Below are 20,396 nucleotides of genomic sequence, written 5' to 3'. Positions count from 1 at the left end.
AATTTAGTGGATTTTCCTACTTCCACACTTTACCCAGAAATCCAGACCAAGTTTTATCTTTCAGATGGTCATAAATGTTTTTGTTTCAAATAAGAAGCAAAGCTACTGTTAACATGATCTCTTTAAGAACTGCACATTCTTTAGAAATCAAAGAATAAATTTTTGCTCCCTCATGATGGCATTTAGACAGGGCCATGAGATTACATAAGCAGGTATTCTCTCTGCTCTGGCATAAAAGAACCTAGAGTTTAGAACCTGGAGTTTCTCCCCAGTCAGGGCATACATTGCATTAAAGCAGTTTATCTGCCTCTGAACATTATTATACAAAGAATACTTATTTTAAGAATAAACATCAGAACTAGACCTAAGGCGCCGTCAGGAGCCAGCAGAACTCTGAGGGTTTGCTGCTGCCTCCTTTTCTTGGTCTTGTGGAATCCAAGATGTTCCTCTCTCTATACATAGCATCTCAGCTTCTCTCTCTGCAGTTTAGCTTTGCAGTCACTATTGATGAAGGATGCAATACCATCTGCCTTCCGTTCCAAATCCCTGAAAGAGCAAGTCTGATTACTTCTATCTCTATTTGCAGAGCTCTTCCCACCAGCCAACCTCATCGGCTGGCCTGTGCTGTGCCAACTTGGATTGGATTTTTTTTTTCTATAAATTTATTTATTATTTATTTTCGGATGCGTTGGGTCTTCGTTGATGCGCGTGGGCTTTCTCTAGTTGCAGCGAGCAGTTAGTGGTGCACGGGCTTCTCATTGCGGTGGCTTCTCTTGTTGTGGAGCACGGGCTCTAGACGCGCAGCCTCAGTAGTTGTGGCTCACAGGCTCTAGGCGCGCAGGCTCAGTAGTTGTGGCGCACGGGCTTAGTTGCTCCGCGGCATGTGGGATCTTCCTGGACCAGGGCTCGAACCTGTGTCCCCTGCATTGGCAGTTGGATTCTTAACCACTGCGCCACCAGGGAAGCCCTGATTGGATTTTTAGGTCATCTCTGCCTAAGAAAACCTTAACAATACTTCCCTGAATATGAAATACAGATAAGACCATCTCAGCTAAAAGAAGAGATGGGACACATTAATACCGATGTGTCCATATATCTGGCAAGGAATAACCAGGAAGGTGAGATGAAGAGGGAAGGGAACTATTTTGTGACAAAAGTAATTCAGGCGCTTCACATACATCTATAACGCAACACATTATCTGCAGAGCAAAACCAGCGAGTTTATAAAATTTCTCCATTTAATAGAAGACAGTGGGGCTTTGAAGGAGTGAACACTATGCTTTGTCATCCAGCAGATCCGGGCCTTTTTGACTCCAGCACTTGAGCTGTTTGCAAACTCATTCTAACCAGGAGTGTTTAGCTGTCCCTGGCATCAGTCAGTACTGTATGCTTAATTCTAGGGAGAACACTGGTTAATCAGTCAACTTGGTTAAGTTTAGGTCAGTCAAGACAGTTCTTAAGATGTTAGGCAAACATGTAATTGCTAAACATTTGAGAATTGCCTGTGTACTGTCTAAATGTGTAAGTCCTTTAAAAATAAGGTATAGTTTCGTTATAAAGATAGTCTTTGACAATCTGAAAACATTAAAGTAGAAATAAATTTAAATCATCATCCTGATGTTCAAAGTTAATTATTGTGTTTATTTGACATATTTTGTTCTGATCTTTTTCCTGTATGCCTACTTTCTTACATAGTTGTGATGTAGATAAAATTTATCCTTTTACTTCTAAGTATTCCTTTTTAAAACCAATTCTTTTAACTATATCATGTGTTTTTCTAAAGTCATACTCCTCTCTGTTTTCTTTTATCTAGTCTTCTTCCATGCTTCAGAAGGGATTTCAGTTAGGTTTAGGAAATATATCAAGTACAGTAAAATAAAACAGAAAAAAAGTGAATTAGAAAAGAGATTTCAAAAAAGGAAAACAATGAAGTTTTTCTATGTGGCTTGGCAACCTCTCCTCTGTACCTTCCTTGAGTCCTTCTGGCCCAAAATATGTTTCTAGAGCCTGTAAGCTGAAAGAAACTATGCCTAGATAGTTGGCCAAGGATTGTGTTCTATTTTGGCAGTGAAATGCATATTTATCATTAAGTGGACTTTATTACACCATTCCATGAGGCTGTTCAGAGTGACCTTTACAAAATTATCCCAGTACTCGTGCTTACGGTTCTGGAAAAACAACAACAGCAACTACAAGCAACTACATACTCATTTTATGTGCTTAGTACAGTGGCAGGAAACCAGATGACTCAAAGAGTTACTATCATTCCAACTTTATTGATTCAGAGCCTCAAAAGATAAGAATCTATCAAGATTCCTTGCAAATGTTTTGTTAAACGGTTGTATCTAATATCCCCATTCACAGATGAAAATTGAAATTCTATAAAATCATTTTAAAAACACTTACTGAATGTCCATGTGGTAAAGATGTTGATGAGCAAGACAGGGTTCCCATCTTCAAAGTGTTCCAAGGGTCTAGCAGAGTCAGGCAAGTAGACAAGTAATTGCAATGCACAAAACTACCTTGAAAGTGTTAACTGCAGATGCAATTGTAGCACCAACAAAGCAGTTATAAGACTACGGAAATTAACTTGATTTCCATTTTGCTTTATGATACCAATTTGTGTATCACAAAAACGAAACCACTTGAGAATTACCAACGGAGAATAAGAGAAATGTATTTTTTTCCTAAACTTAAAATGGACATGCTTTAAATTATTCAGTAAACTTCTTAGAGTCTGGCACAATTTTCTCCTCAATTTTCTGCCACATGTTTTCTTTGAAATGAACATGATTACTCTGTATGAGAGCTGGAAGAAAACATCATTATCCAAAATCATAATGGCACCCAAGCCATTTGATTAGTTAATCTTCAGCAATGAAGTATACCTAGGAAAAAGTCAGTTGGGATTAGAGACAAATCTAAATTACCAACTGCTTTAAAGGAAAATATATTAATTTTTTATTGTGAAAAATTTCAAACATACAGAAAAAGTTTAGAGAATAGTATAATAAATATCCATTGACCTACTACCTAGCATTCAAAAATATTAATGCCATCTCATTTTGATATTATCATCATTTTTCTTCTCAGTCCCACTCACCTCCCTTCTTCCTCAGAAAAATCATTCTGTTGAACTTGGTATGCATTTTCTTCATGAATACATTTATTCTTTTCACTAAATATGTATATCTCTATAGTATCATTTTGGCTTTTTGATATTTAAGTAGATGACATCATATTGTATGTGTCATTCTCCAACTCACTTCTCTCAAAAATATTTTTAAATCGCTGTTTATATTCACATAATATCATTCATTCATTTTTACTACTGTATAGTGTTTCATCATGTGACTATACTTCAAATTAAATTACTCATTCCCTATTTGATGAACATTTAGGTTTTTGTAACTTTTTTATTTTAATTTACTATTGTAAACTTATAGTGTACATCTTTTTCACATGTCTCCTTGTGTGTTTGTGTGAGTTTCTCTAGGGTATATATGTCGAAATGGAATTGATGGATTATGTTCTATATGCATCTTCTGCTATATTAAATATTGCCAAACTATTCTCCAAAGAAGATGTACCAATAAATAGTCCCATGAGCACTATATTAGAAAGAATTCATATTTTCTCTACATCTTTGAGGACACTTGATATCAGCATATTTTCAAAAAATGTTTTTACCAAACTGATTATAAAAAAATGTTCCTTTGTAATTTTCTATTTTCTTATTCTTTATTGGCCATTTATGTTTTCTTCTCTGTAAATTATCTATTCATATGCTTTACCTATGTTTCAGTAGGATTATCTTTTTCTCATTCATTATTTGGAATTCTTTATATAATCTGAATACAAATCCTTTGTTATATACATTGCAGATATCTTCTCCTTGCCTGTCACTTATTTAACTTTATCCACGGTTACTTTTGTCTTAAAAACAGTTATTAATTTTGAGATAGTCATATTTATCAACCTTTAACCATGATTTGTGTGTTTTGTTTAGTTTTGGTTTTAATCCATCTGAAATATAATTTTGTGACTGGTGTGAGGTTGGGATCTAGCTTTATTTTTGCCCTTTAGACAATATATTCCTAACACAATTTTATTGAATATACTTTTACAGAATTTCAGACTAATTGGAACTAGGTAGGGTAGAAGGAATGATGAAGCATATACAGACATCTAAGTTTCTGACTTGGACTTGCAAACTCATGGCTCTTCCCTGAATTATTGAGACAGAGATGAGGTCCTGCCCCCTCTATTCTCCATTGCCTTATGCTTCTCTGGAAGATAAGTAGCTCATTTCTTCTGTCAGCTACTTCGTGCTTTTGTTGATGGAATCTAGGTGTAAGTTTCATTTGAAGAGAACGTTAGATTTGCAATCAGGAGATGAGGCTCTGGAACTACATCTTCCATAGATATTCTCTACACTCTTAGAAAAAGCTTGTGTCTTCTCTAGGCCTCCGTTTCTCATCTGGAAAAGAAAAGCATTAATCTAAACTAGGATCTATTTATTTACACTCTCTGCATCTCAGCCTTCTCAACTTTATAAGTGGGAAGATTCGATTTTACAAAGATCTTTTCAAGTTCTCATATTTTAATGTAAGTTAAAATGATAACTTATAGATCTCTCACCATTAACATTAATGTGCTACCATAGAATCTTGTACATTATAGAAATGTGTTATCACTCCATATTATAAATTGTAATTAAATTTTTTATATATTATTTATATCTTCCACTGGGTCATTGGTTTCTACAGGAATTAAGCAGCTTCTTATTCATCTCCATATCCTCATACATAACAAGGTTTCTGCACATAGTCTGTATTTTGCAAATCAACTTTAACATTTTGTAAGTCAAAAAATAGTAATAATAAACAAATTGTTTTTGATAATTTCTCTGATAATTCCCCTCAATATTTTCTCTTCTCACTCTTTCTGAAACTCAGACTAGTAATATGTTTGATTTTGTGGAATAGTCTCTATTTTTCTATTTTTTCGTCACCATTGCCTGTCCTTTTGTCTGCACTTTTTATTGATGTGTAAGGAGGAAGACAGGAAAACAAATGACTTCATTTTTTCAGTAAATAGTTGTAATTATAACGTGTATTTAATATTGCATGTCTGCTTTTTCCACTTAACATATCATAAGTAATTTGCCGTGTTTCAACATTGTATTCACAACTTTATATTCCATTGAGTAAACATGCCATAATTTACTATACATTTCCCTAATGAGACATGGTTATAGTTCTAGAGTTTTTACCATTATTAAATAAAGCTGCAATAATTATATCCCTATATGCAACTTTTTTCTCTTGGATTATTTAAGATAGCTTCCTCTGGAATCAAAAGTGTTGATATTTAATGCTTCTTGATTTCTAGTACTTTCTAGTGGGTTGTACCAACATACAATTTTACCATGTTAGATTATTTGAACGATTGAAATTGGCCACTGATATTGTGTCTTTTGTTCTGTTCATGTTCATTGCCCAGCTTTCTGTCATATTCTCTTCCCATTTATTTTTAAGCACCTTTAATCCATAAATGACATTTATGTGACATATTTTTCACATTTTGATATTTGCCCTTTTTTCTGGTGTTTTTAGACTCTGTTTTAAACTTTGAATTTATATACTTATATCTATCAATCATATACTTTATAGTTTCTGCCACTGCTTTTATGTTTAGAAAGTTTAATTTAACCATCATAAATAGGTTAAATATGTTTCTCTGGGTTTGTTAACTATTTGTGTTTACGCTGGCATGAATTATCTTTTCACATTCTGATCATTCCTCTTTGCTGATTCAAATGGTTTCCTTAATTACTGGTATTTGCTTTATATTTAAAGCTATATGTATATGTATATAATAGCTATTAACATTTTGTCTAGCATATTTTCAGTTTCTAATAGTTTTCTTTGTCTTAATTTTATATTAAACTGTTTATTCCAGATGTTAGTGATGTTTTAAAAGATGTACATGGTGTGGTTCTGACTTACATTTTTCACCTAACTGCTATCAAGTGGTGATGATGGCATCCCTTACAAAATTACATTTCCTTTCCTCCTTGTTCTAAAAATCTTCCTTGATCATACATTAAGTAATTATGTATAGCCAGATCTATTTCTAGACTCTCCGTTCTGTTATGCTGATCTATAAGTCTGTTTTTGTGCCAGTAAATCCTTCACTTTTTTGAAGAGAGCTCAAATTTCCTCTCTTGAGTCTTTGCTGCTCTAGCCTGAACATTCCCAGCTTCTTCAATTGCTGCCCTTGTACTTAGCAACCAACCCCGTCCCCAACACCCTGGGGGCCAGGAGATAACTGACCAGGACTCTCAGTACCCTTAAGTTGCCTCACTTGGGTAAAGAAATGCATAGATCAGGGCAGCACCCAGGCCAGGAAGGAGAATAATGAACCCTTACATTGAAATAACAGTTTTTGCCCTGGAAAGCACTTTCTTGTCTCTCATCTCTTTTAATAAGGCAGAATAGCTAACAGTGGATAAGCGCCTTCCAGGATTCAAATCCCACTGTTTTCTTACTGTGTGACCTTGGGCAAGTTTGTTAAATTCTCTGAGCCTTATTTTCCTTGACTGTAAAATGAAGACATACATGGTGTCTACTTCATTAAATGATTGTAAAGATGAAAAGCATAATCCATGAACACATGGTAAGTACTTACTAATATAAGCCATGATCATTACTGCTAAAATATTGATGATATAAATTTATGATTTCATTTAACATTTTGAGATAGTTATTAACATACACCATTTAAAGTTGAATGAATGGGATAAGAAAGGTTCAGTAACTTTCCTAAAGGCACCAGCTAATAGAAGTGCCAGAGTCGGGGATCTCACCTCATCTAACTCCAAGGTCCGTGCTCTTTTCTGTAGATGACACTACTGCACAACATGACGTAAAGTACTTATAACTAGTTCTTTGAGTTCTGCAACAGTTACATAAGTGAAGCTGTAAATTCTTAGGCAAAGGTAAATATAAGGGTCAACTATATGATCGTCTTGAGATTTCCTTTTGGTTTCAACATGGAAGGGCATTAGATGAATGGGAAGGAGAGATAATGGTTTTATCTTAATCTACAAATTAGCTGATGTGGAAACAGATTCCTTCAAACTAAGTTATTACTCAACCTAAGTGGCAGTGACATAGGCCCAGAAGCATTTGTCATCCCCACGGGGTGCCAGAGGAAGCAGCACTTCCTTTCCTTCAGCACATGTTACCTGTGCTCTCAGAGGGCCCACGGCCGGGAGGGGGGCGGGGAGAGGATGCCACGTTTGCAGCCTGTGCACACAACGGCAAAGTCAAACAGAACCGGAAGGTCTAATTTTAGCCCTCTCAGCCTTGGCATTGTTCCTTTTAGCCAAGATATTTTTCATGCACCACAGTAAAGTGCTTTGTTCCAGCCTTACTGGATACTTCACAAAGGCCCAGCAAGGACGGGTTGAGCATGATTCAGAGCTGGAAATACATCAAAGACAGGAATCTCAATGTTGAGGGCCAGCTCTCCTCTGGCAATTTTTGGCAAATATACTCTTGCCAGCTACCTCCCAAAGCCCCAAGAAGGAGCTTGTGGTTGCCTCTGCTTCTCTAGCTTCTTTGTGAGGCTTCAGTTGGCTGCTCTGCCTCAGCAGGTGTCTTTGCTCCGTCAAGCCTGGGATTTGCACGTCACTCTCTCTCTTCACTCCTGCTTAACAAAGCCCACTTCTTTCCACATGTCTGGGTCTTGTTTTCTTTCCCGAGGTGTCCTGGAAAGCGCTCTAGATTAAGAACTAGAAACACTTTTACAATTTACAAGCTGCCTCTGTGGTTTGTTCCTTACAATGACCCGGTGAATTAGGTGAGGCAGAAACTTTCATAGAACTTTTGGAGATGAGAAAAATGGAAGCTCAAAGAAGAAGCCAACTGTTGCCAAGGTCACACAGGAAAACATGGGCAGAGTTGGGACTGAAAACCAGCTCTTGTGTTTTAGGAAAAGGCGTGGTCACATTAACCTATCAAAGCACAGAAAACCCACACAGATCATTTGGCAGGGCCCTGGGAAACTTTTCCTGAGGATGTCAGTGGGTTTCATGGCCAAAATTTCCAGGCTGAGAACCCAGGATGGTGGTCTTTACCTTCAGGCAAATCACCCTTTCCTGTTTCCTGGGAAGATGGCAGGGAAGCTTGATCCCAGACACATCCAGAGATACCACTGTTTCCAAAGCCTTTGTAAGGGAGGAAAAATAATTTTCCTTCTACCCTCTAGGTTCTTGGTTAAGACAGATTAACTGGAGAAAAACATAAGTTTAATAACATGTATAACTTCTTATACAAGTGAAATATCCAAAAAACTGAGTAACTCTCTGAAATGGTCCAAGCCATCCCCTTAAATACTAACTTCAGCTAAAGATAAAAGAAGATGTTGATGGGAAAGAAAGCCAGATGTGAGACCCTATCAGGCAAAGCACAGTAAGCAAGGGTATGGTTGTTATGCAGATTTAAGTCAGTTACCTTCTCCATTGATAAGAGTTCCTGGAGATTTAGTCATCCTCCTAAATTCTGTACAGAGAGGGAGACATCTTACAAATGGAGATTTCCCTCATAAATGTAAATGTCTCCTTCAGAAGGGTAACTTCTCGGTTTTCAGAGATTCTCCTATGTTTGCTGTTTATTAAAAATAATCAGCCTAAAATAATCCTTATGCGAAAGAGGCATGTTTTGAAGTTACGAATTCTGCTCCCCTTCACCTTCTGAGGTCTTTCCTTTGACCTTCAAATAGATCCCTCTCTGGACCTCATTGGACAATCCTAGATCTGACCTTAGGCACCCAGAAATTATGATCTATGGCATTATCACCTTTCTCTATCTTTGAATTTTCCATCTTTTGAATTTCAATTTCAGTCATTATAATGAACACCGGATAGTGTATTGACATTTACAAAGCTCTTTCCTATCTTACACCTGTGATAACACATCTGAGATTGATAGTTTTGTCATCAATCTCACAGATGGTAGAAGTGAGCCTCAGAGGGGTTTCCCAACAGGGTAGATGCTGAGGGTCAGAGACTCTGACACACAGGGCTCCCCTCCCGACACCGTGTCTCCCCATCACTGCTTCTCCATGTGCCGAGATGGGTGAGGAGGCAGTGGACCCAGGTGTGTCCTGAGCTTCTCCTTCGTATTCATCCTTTCACCCAGAGCTAACCAGGGTGGGCTTGAGAACTAAAGGTCTTTGGCCTACAGGTGAACCCTGAAATACTGCTGTGAATTAACTGTTTGAAAAAGAAGTGGCTTTAATTGAAAGCACCACAAAAGTTCTCTTTCCAGGATTCCTGAGACTGTTTGTGAACAAAAGACATTTTGTTTGTTTGTTTGTTGAAATTCTTTATGTACATTTTTTTCTGATTACAATGTTATATGTGCACATTATAAAAATTCCAAAATGATACTGGGGGGAGTGAAATATTACCATTATACTGCCAGCAGTTACAACCACTATTAATACTTTGATGTAAGTTATGTACTGCCCAAAATTTCTGTGCACACTAACTTGAGCTTGTGTACATGTAAAGTAAAAGCAAGGCGATACTACGTATACTGTTTTGTGACTTGCTTTTTTACATAACAGTTTACTGCAATGTCTTCTCTCCTTTTTTCTTTCTTTTTTTGGACCTCAAGAGTACACTTATGTTAATCATATTCTTCCATTCGTGACACACAATCATCATTGTCTATATAAAGCCCCTCTTATGTTTTATTATGTTTTTTATCTTCTGCGCTCACTTCCATTCTCCTCCTCCATTCTATTGTATTTAATATATGTTCTCAGGTGTCTACCCTTGAGAATATACAGTTGTTTTATATGTTTGTGTGTTTTAATTTAAATAAATGGCATTGACCCAATACTAGTTCATACCAGTCAATGTAGATCTACATTACCACTTCTAATGGCTTCATCATTTCCATTGTATAGTTCTACCAAAATCTATCTAACCAGTTTCCTTTGATGGACAGTTAGGTTATTTTTTGAAAAGGTTTTACTTTTAAATGTTTTAAACAATGCTGGAGTAAACATTCTTATATATATGTCTCTGCAGGCTTGTGATTATTTCCTTGTGATAATTTTGAAGGACCACTTTGTGAAAAATCCTTCATCCAATTTTTCATTTTTCAGTTCCTAAGGTAGTTTTGTTACTGATTCCTGGAGGTTCCCCGCCCCTATCCTCTTTCTCTGTCTCTCTGTCTCTTTATGTCTCTCTGTCTCTGTCTCTGTCTCTCTTTCAACACTTTGCTGGTCTCTCCCTAATGGCATTTAGCACAGTCATCTTTGATCTCTGTTTTATAGGTTCTTGCTTATCGCTCAGCTGATAAGCTGTAGCTCGTTGTTGACTATGATCACATCATAATTGATTCAACAACGTTTCCTGTGCACCTGTTCAATGGTAGGCTCTGAACTGGATGCCAAGGTGAACATGACAATCACTTTCCCCTTGAGAAAGCCCAGGTCTGGTGAGACAGCAGACATGCCTTATGGTGACCACGCCATGGCAGGTGGCATGGTGACAGCAGTGTGTACAAGAGTCAAGGTGAGAAAGAGGAAGCCAGACAACAAAGTCACTGAAGGTGATCCCCATCCGTATCTGGAGTATGGATTGGAGTTTACTGGAAGATCAAAGTGGACCTGATGGGAACTGCCCTCAAAGCGAAAGGAACAGCTAGTAAACAACCAGAGAGGTTTGAGATGACATAGGAAGTTGAAACATAGGGTGGGAGCATGGGGAGGGTGGACAAAAGGTGGGGTGGGGACAGAGTAGGTCCAGGTGAGGATTGGATTCAGAGTAAGGATACTGGGAGGCCACTGACGGGTTAGGCAGAGCAGTGATGTGATTGGATTTTGTGTTTTAGAAAGGTCATTTTTCCTGTAGTGTGGAAGATGGAGGGCAACACTGTAGAGGGGAAAGCAAGCGAGTTAGGAGGCTATTGCAGTAATCAAAGTGAGAGATGATCATGTCTTGCACTAAAGTAGTGGCAACAGAGAGAGGCAGATGAAATTTGAGAGAGAGTTAGGAAGTAGAATCTACAAACTACTTAACTGGATAATTGATTAGATACAGGATTATGAAGAAGAGGGCAGAGTCCTGGATAACCCCCAGGCTTATAAGGGACCCTGGGCAGGTGGTGGGGCCATTTACCCAGAGAGGAGCACAGGAAAATATGTTGAGTTTGATACGGTTGTAGGATATAAAGGTAGGAACGTCTAGCAGGTAGATGGATATATTCTCTACTATTCAGGAAAGGCCTACCATAGAGATTTGGGAACCACATTTATCTTTGTAATAGATGATAATATTGAGCAAAAGTTTGTTAAATAAGTGAACAAATTAATATTTAGTATCATACTTCCTTCAGATAGAGCATTTTACTTCTATCAAGTCACCTTTATCTGAGAATGTCAAAGTTCTTTGTACTTAAGGCCCACCAATGTGAGTTAAAGTGTTTTTTAGAATTACTGTACAGATAAGCATTTGGGAACATGGTAAGAGCAAATGGTTCTCAGAGGGGAAAGACCACCAGCCTAAGAGTCAGAAGACTTGAGTGACTCTGCCACTACTGGTAGACACTTGAACATGTCACTTGCCCCTTGGGATATCCAAGTCCTCACTCTGAGGGCAAGGAGAGAGCTTGCACCACTGATGCTCCAGGCTGCTCCTGGCCCTGTGACTGAGGATGTGCAGGTGATGGCAGCGCCCCTGGTCCGCACTTCTCTCACGCTCCCTGCTGCTCTGAGATAAGGGCCATGGTTCTTTCCCACTTGGTAGCACAACCTGGAACACAATCTGTTGGACAGAATGGGATGATTATTAATGAAAGCATTTCCTCTGTTACCTCACAGAACTAAGTGAGGTTCTGACACTGCCAGAGATGGCCCGTTTCCTTTCACAGAAATTGATGCTCAGAAACACATAGAATGGGGACTTCCCTGGTGGTGCAGTGGTTAAGAATCTGCCTGCCAATGCAGGGGACACGGGTTCGAGCCCTGGTCCAGGAAGATCCCACATGCCGCGGAGCAGCTAAGCCCGTGTGCCACAACTACTGAGCCCGTGTGCTGCAACTACTGAAGCCCATGTGCCTAGAGCCTGTGCTCCGCAACAAGAGAAGCCACTGCAATGAGAAGCCCGCGCGCCGCAACAAGGAGCAGCCCCCGCTCGCCGCAACTAGAGAAAGTCCATGTGCAGCAACGAAGACCCAATGCAGCCAAAATTAAAAAATAAATAAAAAAAAAAAGAAACACATAGAATGGTCAGAGGCAAGCCACACAGGGAAGTAAAAAGAAGATGCAGAAAAGTGAGTGGCTGCTTGAAACACTCCCAGATGAAAGGTTACCAGCTATTAATCAGCTCACACTTCTGCTCAGTGGGTGAGCAAGGAATTGGATGGAAACTTCACTCAACAGTTGATGCTTTGTCAGGGCTGTGGGGTCCTCAGCTGACTTTCCTCTGTCGGGTTGGATATGAAGCACTTTTTCTTAAAGGAAGGAGAGTAAATAGGACCTCGGTAAAATTCTCCATGTTTCACAATTTGTGTACTTCTGTTTACACATACCAGGCCTGGTGTAGGTGTTGAGGTTGGGATGACGCCAAGGGGTCTAGGCCTGAATCTTGAAATGTTTGCCTCTCCATCTTCTGGAGCAGCCCAGTTTGCTGGGTCCCATGATGAAGATAATAATAGCTACTGTTTGTTGAATACCTGCTACGTGGAAGGCACTGCTGGAAGGAATTCAATGTGTTCTCTCATTAATTCTCATAACAAGCCAGTGAGCAAATGTCGTCATTTCCGTTTGACTAATGAGGGAACCAGGGCTCCAATGGGCAAGTAACTTATCAAAAGTCACACACACCTTGTGTGCAGCAGGAGCATCATTTGATCCCAGGTCTGACTTCAGCACACAGTTTCTCCCCACGAAACTAAGTCCACGTGCAAAATAAAAGAGGCACGTGTCCTGCTAGAAAGAGCAGGGAACCCACAAAATGGGGTCAGCGGGAAACTTAGTCTGAGTAGAAACTTTCCCGAAGTCGTAGCCCAGCACCTGGGCACCAAGTGTGGCTTTGGGCTGAGTGGCATTGCCCAGGTGCTCGGGAAATGTTCTTTGCACCTGGGAGAGGAGGGAGAAGACGGCAGTTGAATCTGACCCCCAGGGGCTGATGAGGCCACTGCTTCCTTGTGTATCCGAGTCCCTGAGCACCTGGCCACCTAGTTACCAGGTGGGTTCAGTTTGGAAACACCTAGTCAGATCCAAGGGCTAATGTCCACTGGCAGCTTCTGTCCTGGGGTCAGGTCTGTCCCATCCAGCCAGGGCCCCAGGGCCCATGCAGGCTCTCAGCCCCTAAGCGGTAGAAGGACAGCTCAGGTGGCAACTTGGCTGGAGCAGGCCACTCTTCACACCCTGGTCACAGGGACATGCATTGGCCCGAGGATCACGGGCCTGGCCGCTGCAGCAGCCTCGAGTCTTATTGCTGAGGCTCGGTAGCCAGGACACTGCCAGAGCCTACTGCTAACTTGCTGTGTTCCCTGGCGTAAGTCCCCTGACCTCCCAGGCCGCCTCTAGAAAACAAAGGGATTGGATTGGATCGGATGGCTGATCCCTGGGGCTCACTTCTGCTTTCACCTTCATGTACCAATTTATTCTTCTTTATGGAATAGAACTCTTGTCACTTGCCCTAACGGTGCCACTGCCACTGCCATCAAAACGTTTTTCCTCATTTATGACAAATCAAATAAGTACTCTTGCCTTATCTTGAATCCTCAAGGATGTAGTCTGTGCCCCCTGCCTGTTTTATGCTTGTGGGGTAGGATCTCCTCTGTCATCCCAGGAGGTTCCCAGTTTGAGGGAAAGTCATCAGAGAATGCCACGAGAAAGGCCGTCTCCCCTTTTCTGAAGCTGTTCTAGTCCCCAGAGGCGGCATGAAAGGCCAGCCTGTGATTGACACTCTCCCTGCCCCCTGGGAAGCGCTGCTGGGGACTTGTGAGCCCTCGGCTTTAGGAGGATGAAGGAGAGAAGAGCAGAAAGGGCCAGAGGGCCAGATATTTGCCTTTATTAGAAAAGAAAACCCCATACAATGTGCTGGGGAACTTTGAGGCTTAATTTTCAGGGTTGTTTTAACAGTCTCTGGAAACTAGCAACCTAATGTCATTTGTTTAAGGGATCCAAGAGGGTTGGTGATGGGGATTGTTTCAGCATCCTGGCACAGAGGTAAACATGCCTCCTGGCTTACGGGCTATGTGTGTTTGGCCTGGAGACAGCACACCGTGAGGGTGGGAGGGTGGGACGGCCCAGTTAGGTCAGGAGACTGGGGTTCTCATCCTGGCTGTGCCATCAGTTGCCTGTGCGATATTGGAAGACCTCAAACTCTCCAACTGAAACCAAGGGGCTTAAAACAGAAGAACCCAGAGTCAGATCTTTACAAGCTTTGGTCTTCCCTAGTTGTGTGATTTTTAAAATCTTAATGCTAGACCCCAGTACAGGATCTTGAAACCATGTCGAGGATGCCAGATGGAAGGAGTGAGGAATCAGAGACAACTTGGGTTATGTTTGTGCTACTTTGGGTGTTTTCTCGTTAGACCATCTACCTTGAGTTTTATTCATGTTTTTCATCAGTGATTCCCAAGTTGACTGAGAACCATATTCACCTGAGCTGCTTGTTAAATGTACAGACTTCCCTCTAAGGGAGGGTCTCATGAAGCTGTATTTTTTTTTTTAAATTTATTTTATTTATTTATTTATTTGGCTGTGTTGGGTCTTCGTTTCTGTGTGAGGGCTTTCTCTAGTTGCAGCGAGCGGGGGCCACTCTTCATCGTGGTGCGCGGGCCTCTCACTGTCGTGGCCTCTCTTGTTGGGGAGCACAGGCTCCAGACGCGCAGGCTCAGTAGTTGTGGCTCACGGGCCCAGCTGCTCCGCGGCATGTGGGATCTTCCCGGACCGGGGCACGAACCCGTGTCCCCTGCATTGGCAGGCAGATTCTCAACCACTGCGCCACCAGGGAAGCCCATGAAGCTGTATTTTTAACAAAATAAGGATGATTCTTGCACTTAGGCAAGTTTGGGACACAACTGCTTAAGAGTTTTCACCTGGGGACCAGCCACAGTTGAAGTTGCCTGATGGGGGTGGGAATTTGTCTCTCTGTCCCTTGTGCTCCCTAGCGCTTGGCATTCATCTCTCCAGGCCCCATATTCCAAGAGGTGAATGTCTCCTGCATCCAGTTCTGAGCCCTTCAAGGCTGGAACCATGTCTTCTCTTTACACCCCACCGTGCCCAGCACAGGGCCTTTCTCATAGACGATGCCTATAAATGTCCACTGAACTGAGTTGCCCAGAGAGTTTCTATCGGCCTCAGTTAACCAGACCATCAACCATTATTGGTACAAATCCATGCCTTTAAGGACAGGAGGAGAGGAGATTAGTGAGAATTTGTAGAAACGTGTCACAGAGAAGACAGCATTGGAACTGAGCCTTGCAGAAAGAGTAAGATTTGGGCCAGTGGTAAGGAAAAGAAAGGGGGGTCCAGGCAGAAGTCTAAGCACGAGCAAAGCCAGGCTCTTCCAGTTATTCTCATGTGCAGGTGAGAATCCCAGAGCCCAGAGAGAAGACCTGATGTATTCAAGGCTGGCCCAGGTAACTTGACACTAGAACCAGAAGAATTCCATTCAAGACTCCTTCCATACTTGGCACTGTTGTGTGTTCCATAGGCCTCCCATCTGAGCCCCGAAAGCTCTTTCATCCTCTGCTCTGAGCCCTATTTCCGGGACTGTTTCCCCATCAATGTGCTCATCCTGCTGTGTGTCTGCATGTGTGGTGGTGCCACCCCATCTCAGCCCCCTGGTCTTTACATGAATCTCACCAAGATTCAGCCAGGCTGATGGTCCAATTACCTAGGAGAAGCCAGGCGTGCTGTTCTGTGTGCCTCATCACACGCAGCAAGCCTTGGTGTGTCCTGAGAAGCTGGGCTTAGGTATCAGAGTAGGCAAAGGACAGGCTCAGGGCAACACACACACACACACACACACCACATATATATTTTATTTGAATCCTCTTTAAGGCCAAGAGAGTCTGTGGAGGAAAGATGCTCATGGGAGCCTCTCGGACCTTCTGACGGGTCTTTTCTCCCTTCCAGGAAGTTTCCCAGTTCTCTCCTTAGAGCATTCTTAACATGTTTTGCCTCTTCTGCTCTGGAATCCTGTTATCAAGACAGGGTAGGAAATGGATGAGAAGTGGCCAAACCCAAGGCAGGAAGACCAGTTAAGAGGTGGTTGAAGAATCCAGGCAAGAGAAAAGAGCCTTTATCAGGAAACCAATGAAGTTTGAGACACCTTGTTCTCTCCATACTAAGCTTTTTACTAGCTAGTTGAGCTAGGGCAAATCATGTAGTCTTTCTGAGCTTCAAACTCCTCATCAATAAAAGAGATGATAATTATCTATTTCTTACAGCATTGTTAGACGGGTAAATATTGTTACTCAAAAGCCTTTTGTGAACTGTAGTGTATAAAAATGTGGTCTTCTCTGGTTATCATTTGCGATTTGGTGCCGCGCCCATGGGCCTGTTCCTGGTGGTCTTCTCTGGCCCATCAGAACCCTTCTACCAGTCCCATTTTGTGCCTAGCACTGAGTCTCTATGACAACTCAAAGCATGAGAAATTATTTGATTTGGGGCTGGGCTGGCTTTTATCTTACAGCCTGGAACCCTAGCTTAAAAATAATACACTCTGGTATCTGTCCCCTCCCTTAGGTAACAAATGCTCAAGTACCACCAGTTTTCAGGTAAAGAATGCACAGAGCCAACATGCACCGACTCTTTTGAGACAAGCCAGTTTGAAGTCTGTGACTCATATTTTCATACTTAGAAAACTTATGCTGCCAGTCAATGAGTGGTGGGGTCACAAGGACCTTAGAGGTCATCTTGTCCAACTCATTTTTCAGTTGGGGAAACTGAGCAACAGGGAAGGGAAGGATCTTGCCCAAGATCACAGATTTAACTAGAAATAGAGTGGTGATAAATCCTCCCCATTCTGTCATGGAATCTTTTGGGGAACATGTTAAGCTTTACTGTCATTTTACCCTTTCTTTCATCCCAGACTCATAATGAAAGAAACTATTTGGCCCATGTCACTGCAGCCCCAATACGGGGAGTGCATCAATTCATTTATCAGACATAACTAAGAATCACCTTTATGCCAAGTACTGAGGATGCTGAGACAAAGGCACAGGCCCTGACTTCAGGCTATTTAGAATTTAATGATGAAGACAGACAAGGAAACAATCTCTAGGTCAGGCTATTTTCTATACAGTTAAATGAAACATTCCTCCCATCTGCTGTCTGTACTTTATACTTATGATTGCATTGACTCTCCTCATATATAGATTATTATGAGGCTGATTTTCCCAGAAAGAAACATACCAAATCCTATAATGGGACTGATGAAGACCAGTGACAAGGTCCTTCATAGTGGCTTATGTCCCCTTCATTCATTTCCTCAAAAAATATTTGTTGATCATCTAGTATGAGGTACCAGGGTGCAAAGATAAATAAAAGCAGTCCTCTTATGCAACTAACAATCCAGTAGAGAACTCAATAATGATCATGGAAGCTTTTATAAGGGAAGGGAGAGGCCGAGGACAAAGGATGCCTAAGTCAGCCTTGGAAAGTCTGCAGAGATTTCACAGAGGAGGTGGCACATGAGCTGAGACTACTTAAAGAAGGAAAAGAAGTGTGCTGAGCAAATAAAAGGGGATGACATTCCAGAAAAAGAAACAGCGCATGCAAAGCATGAATGTGTGGAAGCATGCAAGCCCTGGGACCTGTAACAGTTGATTATTACTGGCATATGAAGTGAAAAGACAGGTTGGCAGAAAACGAGGCTATGAGTCGGCAAGACCGTGCCATGCTAGCAAGCTGGGACTACATCCTGTAGACAACGGTGAACTGTTGAGCGTTTCTGGGAGAAGATCAGATGCTGAGGTTTGCATTTCAGAAATTCATTCAAGCAGCCATGCAGGAGGCAGGTTGGAGTAGATAGCCCAGTGACGATTATTAATCCAGGCAAAACCTGATGAGGGCGGTGGCAGTGCCACTCTGAGCCAGGTCAGAACTTGATTTTGTACATGATCCACTCATTTCCAGGCATACCTGAGTGATGTTGCTGACCATGACCTGTAACCAAGATGCATGAAGTTATGCATTTGAGCCCCCAAAACTGTGATTCATGGTGCTGACAATGTTCCCCTTGTGTGTAAGAGACCATCCTCTCCCGGGTCAACTGAACAGTTTAAGGCATCGCAATGATCCATAGAGAATCCAAGCTCCCTTGCTTCAGAGAGAAGCTGACACGTTGACCTTCTAAAGGCCCTTGGGGGAGGTGGTTTTTAATAACCCTTAACCCCTTTTCCCATCATTCATACAAACTCACTTCTGAGCTTGTGGTTTTGGTAAATCTAACAGGCTTTTCCAAACAAGAGCTTGGCAAAGCGATCCCTCTCTCATCCCTCTTTCAGCGCCAAAAAACACTGATTCAGCCTCTCAAACCTTCCTGCTTTTGCTCTTCCTGTTCCTTCTCCTGAAATGCCTTCCAACCACCTGTCTCTCGGTAATTGTGCACTAGAGTCTTGCAGATCCATGTTCAAATTCTAGCTCTGCCACTCGTTAGTTGTATGATTTTGTATAAGAGAGCTGCCCTAATTGTTTTGCTGAGTTGTCACAGGGTTAGAGGTCAAGTTTGTGAAGTGTCCATCCTAGTGCCTACCCCGAAGCCACTCTCAGGGTTCAGTAGCTATTATTATTAGGTGAGATTCTAGTTCAATTAATGAAAATTTGTAATTCTCTACTGAGAAGAGCAAAGAGAAGTACTGAAAGGTTGGTAATACATCTTTTGATTATCAAGATAACCATGAATTACCGTTTTCTTACCCAGATTAATTAAACCTGACACCTGAGTACCCACTTGATTTCCATATCCGGCTGTGGAATCCCACAGTAACTTATAATTAAGAGATGGCTTTTAATAAGAGACTTGAAACTTGAAATTAAGGGCAAAAATATGTAGAGAAACTCCATGAGAAAGGGCATAGTTGCTGATCCTCAGGTCCTTTCATCAAACAGAAGAGTTTGGAAGCAAATGGCCATCTAAACAGCATCTTTTCACCATGCTGCGTGCTTCCGAAGAGGAAGCTTCCCCTGAAAGCAGCAATAGTGGTTTGGTTTCATTATTTTGAAAGAATTGTTCAGTGTTAGGGCAGGTTACTGACAATGGGTGTGGAATCTGTTTTAGAAGAAGGTAAAAAAATAATAACAACAGGATATGTGGTAAGATTACCCCTTCTGGGCTATTGCAAGTATAGACCTGCTGAGAGCCTAGTGGAGAATTTGTCTTAAGCACACTGAAGGACTAGGTCCACTTGGGTAAATTCTCCAAAACCTAACTCTCTCCTCTAACAGGACTTTAAAGATCTTGTGATACTTGCCTTGTTCTGGTGATCCCCCAGATTTTCAAGTCTAACTTGACTTTTTTAATCACTCTGTGGTTAGTTTGTTTTGTTTTAATTCTTTTTTGTTACAAAGCAACAACATTAAAGGGAAATTTTTAAAAATCATCTTTAATTTTCCTGCACTAATACAACTGTTTTAATTTTGGAATGTGTCTTGGTCTTTGTTTACCTACGTATTTCTTAATTAGCCATCACAGTAAATCTGAAAGAGTTTATTTTATGTGTGCTTTATTGAGAAAGAAATTGAAGCTAAAGCAGTTAATTAATATTGCCGTAAGCAACACATAAGGTAAATGGCCAAATCAGGGATAACTCTAAACCTATGCTCTGTCCACCTACACTTGACTGTGATGTTGGCCACACAACCTGGCATATAATCAATGTATTTTATATTTTATTTTATGCACTATTATTTTGACTTACTAGCAGTAATAAAAATAGAATGGAATTATGTCAACTGAAATTCACTAACCAGTCTTTAAAAAAAAGCCACCCAGAAGTTGTCAACACTGAAGGCAATGTTGTAGGAAGTTTCTGAAGATGAGAAGAGAGATAGAGAATTAATGAGACTAGTAAAAAATGAACTGTTGCCATTTGAAAAAGAAAACAACAGCAGAAACTTTGGAACTAGAACAACACATTCCCCACCATTGCTGATCAGATTTCCAAAGCCACTTTTCGATCGTTTGGCTATAAATCCTTCTTACTGTTCTTGTCAAGAATCCCACTTAATATCCCTGCAAACTACACGTAGAACTAGGCACCTGTGCAGTAAGTGCTAATGAATCATAATTCGTAAAATGAGAATACAAACATTTTCCATATACTTTACATGAATAGCATAAAAAGGGA

General features: G+C 41.0%; 1 protein-coding gene across 1 annotated transcript in view; it reads left to right on the top strand.

The window, feature by feature from the left end:
* The window catches only part of VSNL1 (visinin like 1), a 103,693-nt gene that overhangs the window by 18,573 nt on the left and 64,724 nt on the right, over window positions 1-20,396 (top strand). The window lies entirely within an intron of this gene.

The sequence above is a fragment of the Balaenoptera acutorostrata genome, chromosome 12, assembly GCF_949987535.1.
Source record: "Balaenoptera acutorostrata chromosome 12, mBalAcu1.1, whole genome shotgun sequence".
Classification (NCBI taxonomy): domain Eukaryota; kingdom Metazoa; phylum Chordata; class Mammalia; order Artiodactyla; family Balaenopteridae; genus Balaenoptera; species Balaenoptera acutorostrata.
This window is presented reverse-complemented; position numbering and strand designations above follow the sequence as displayed.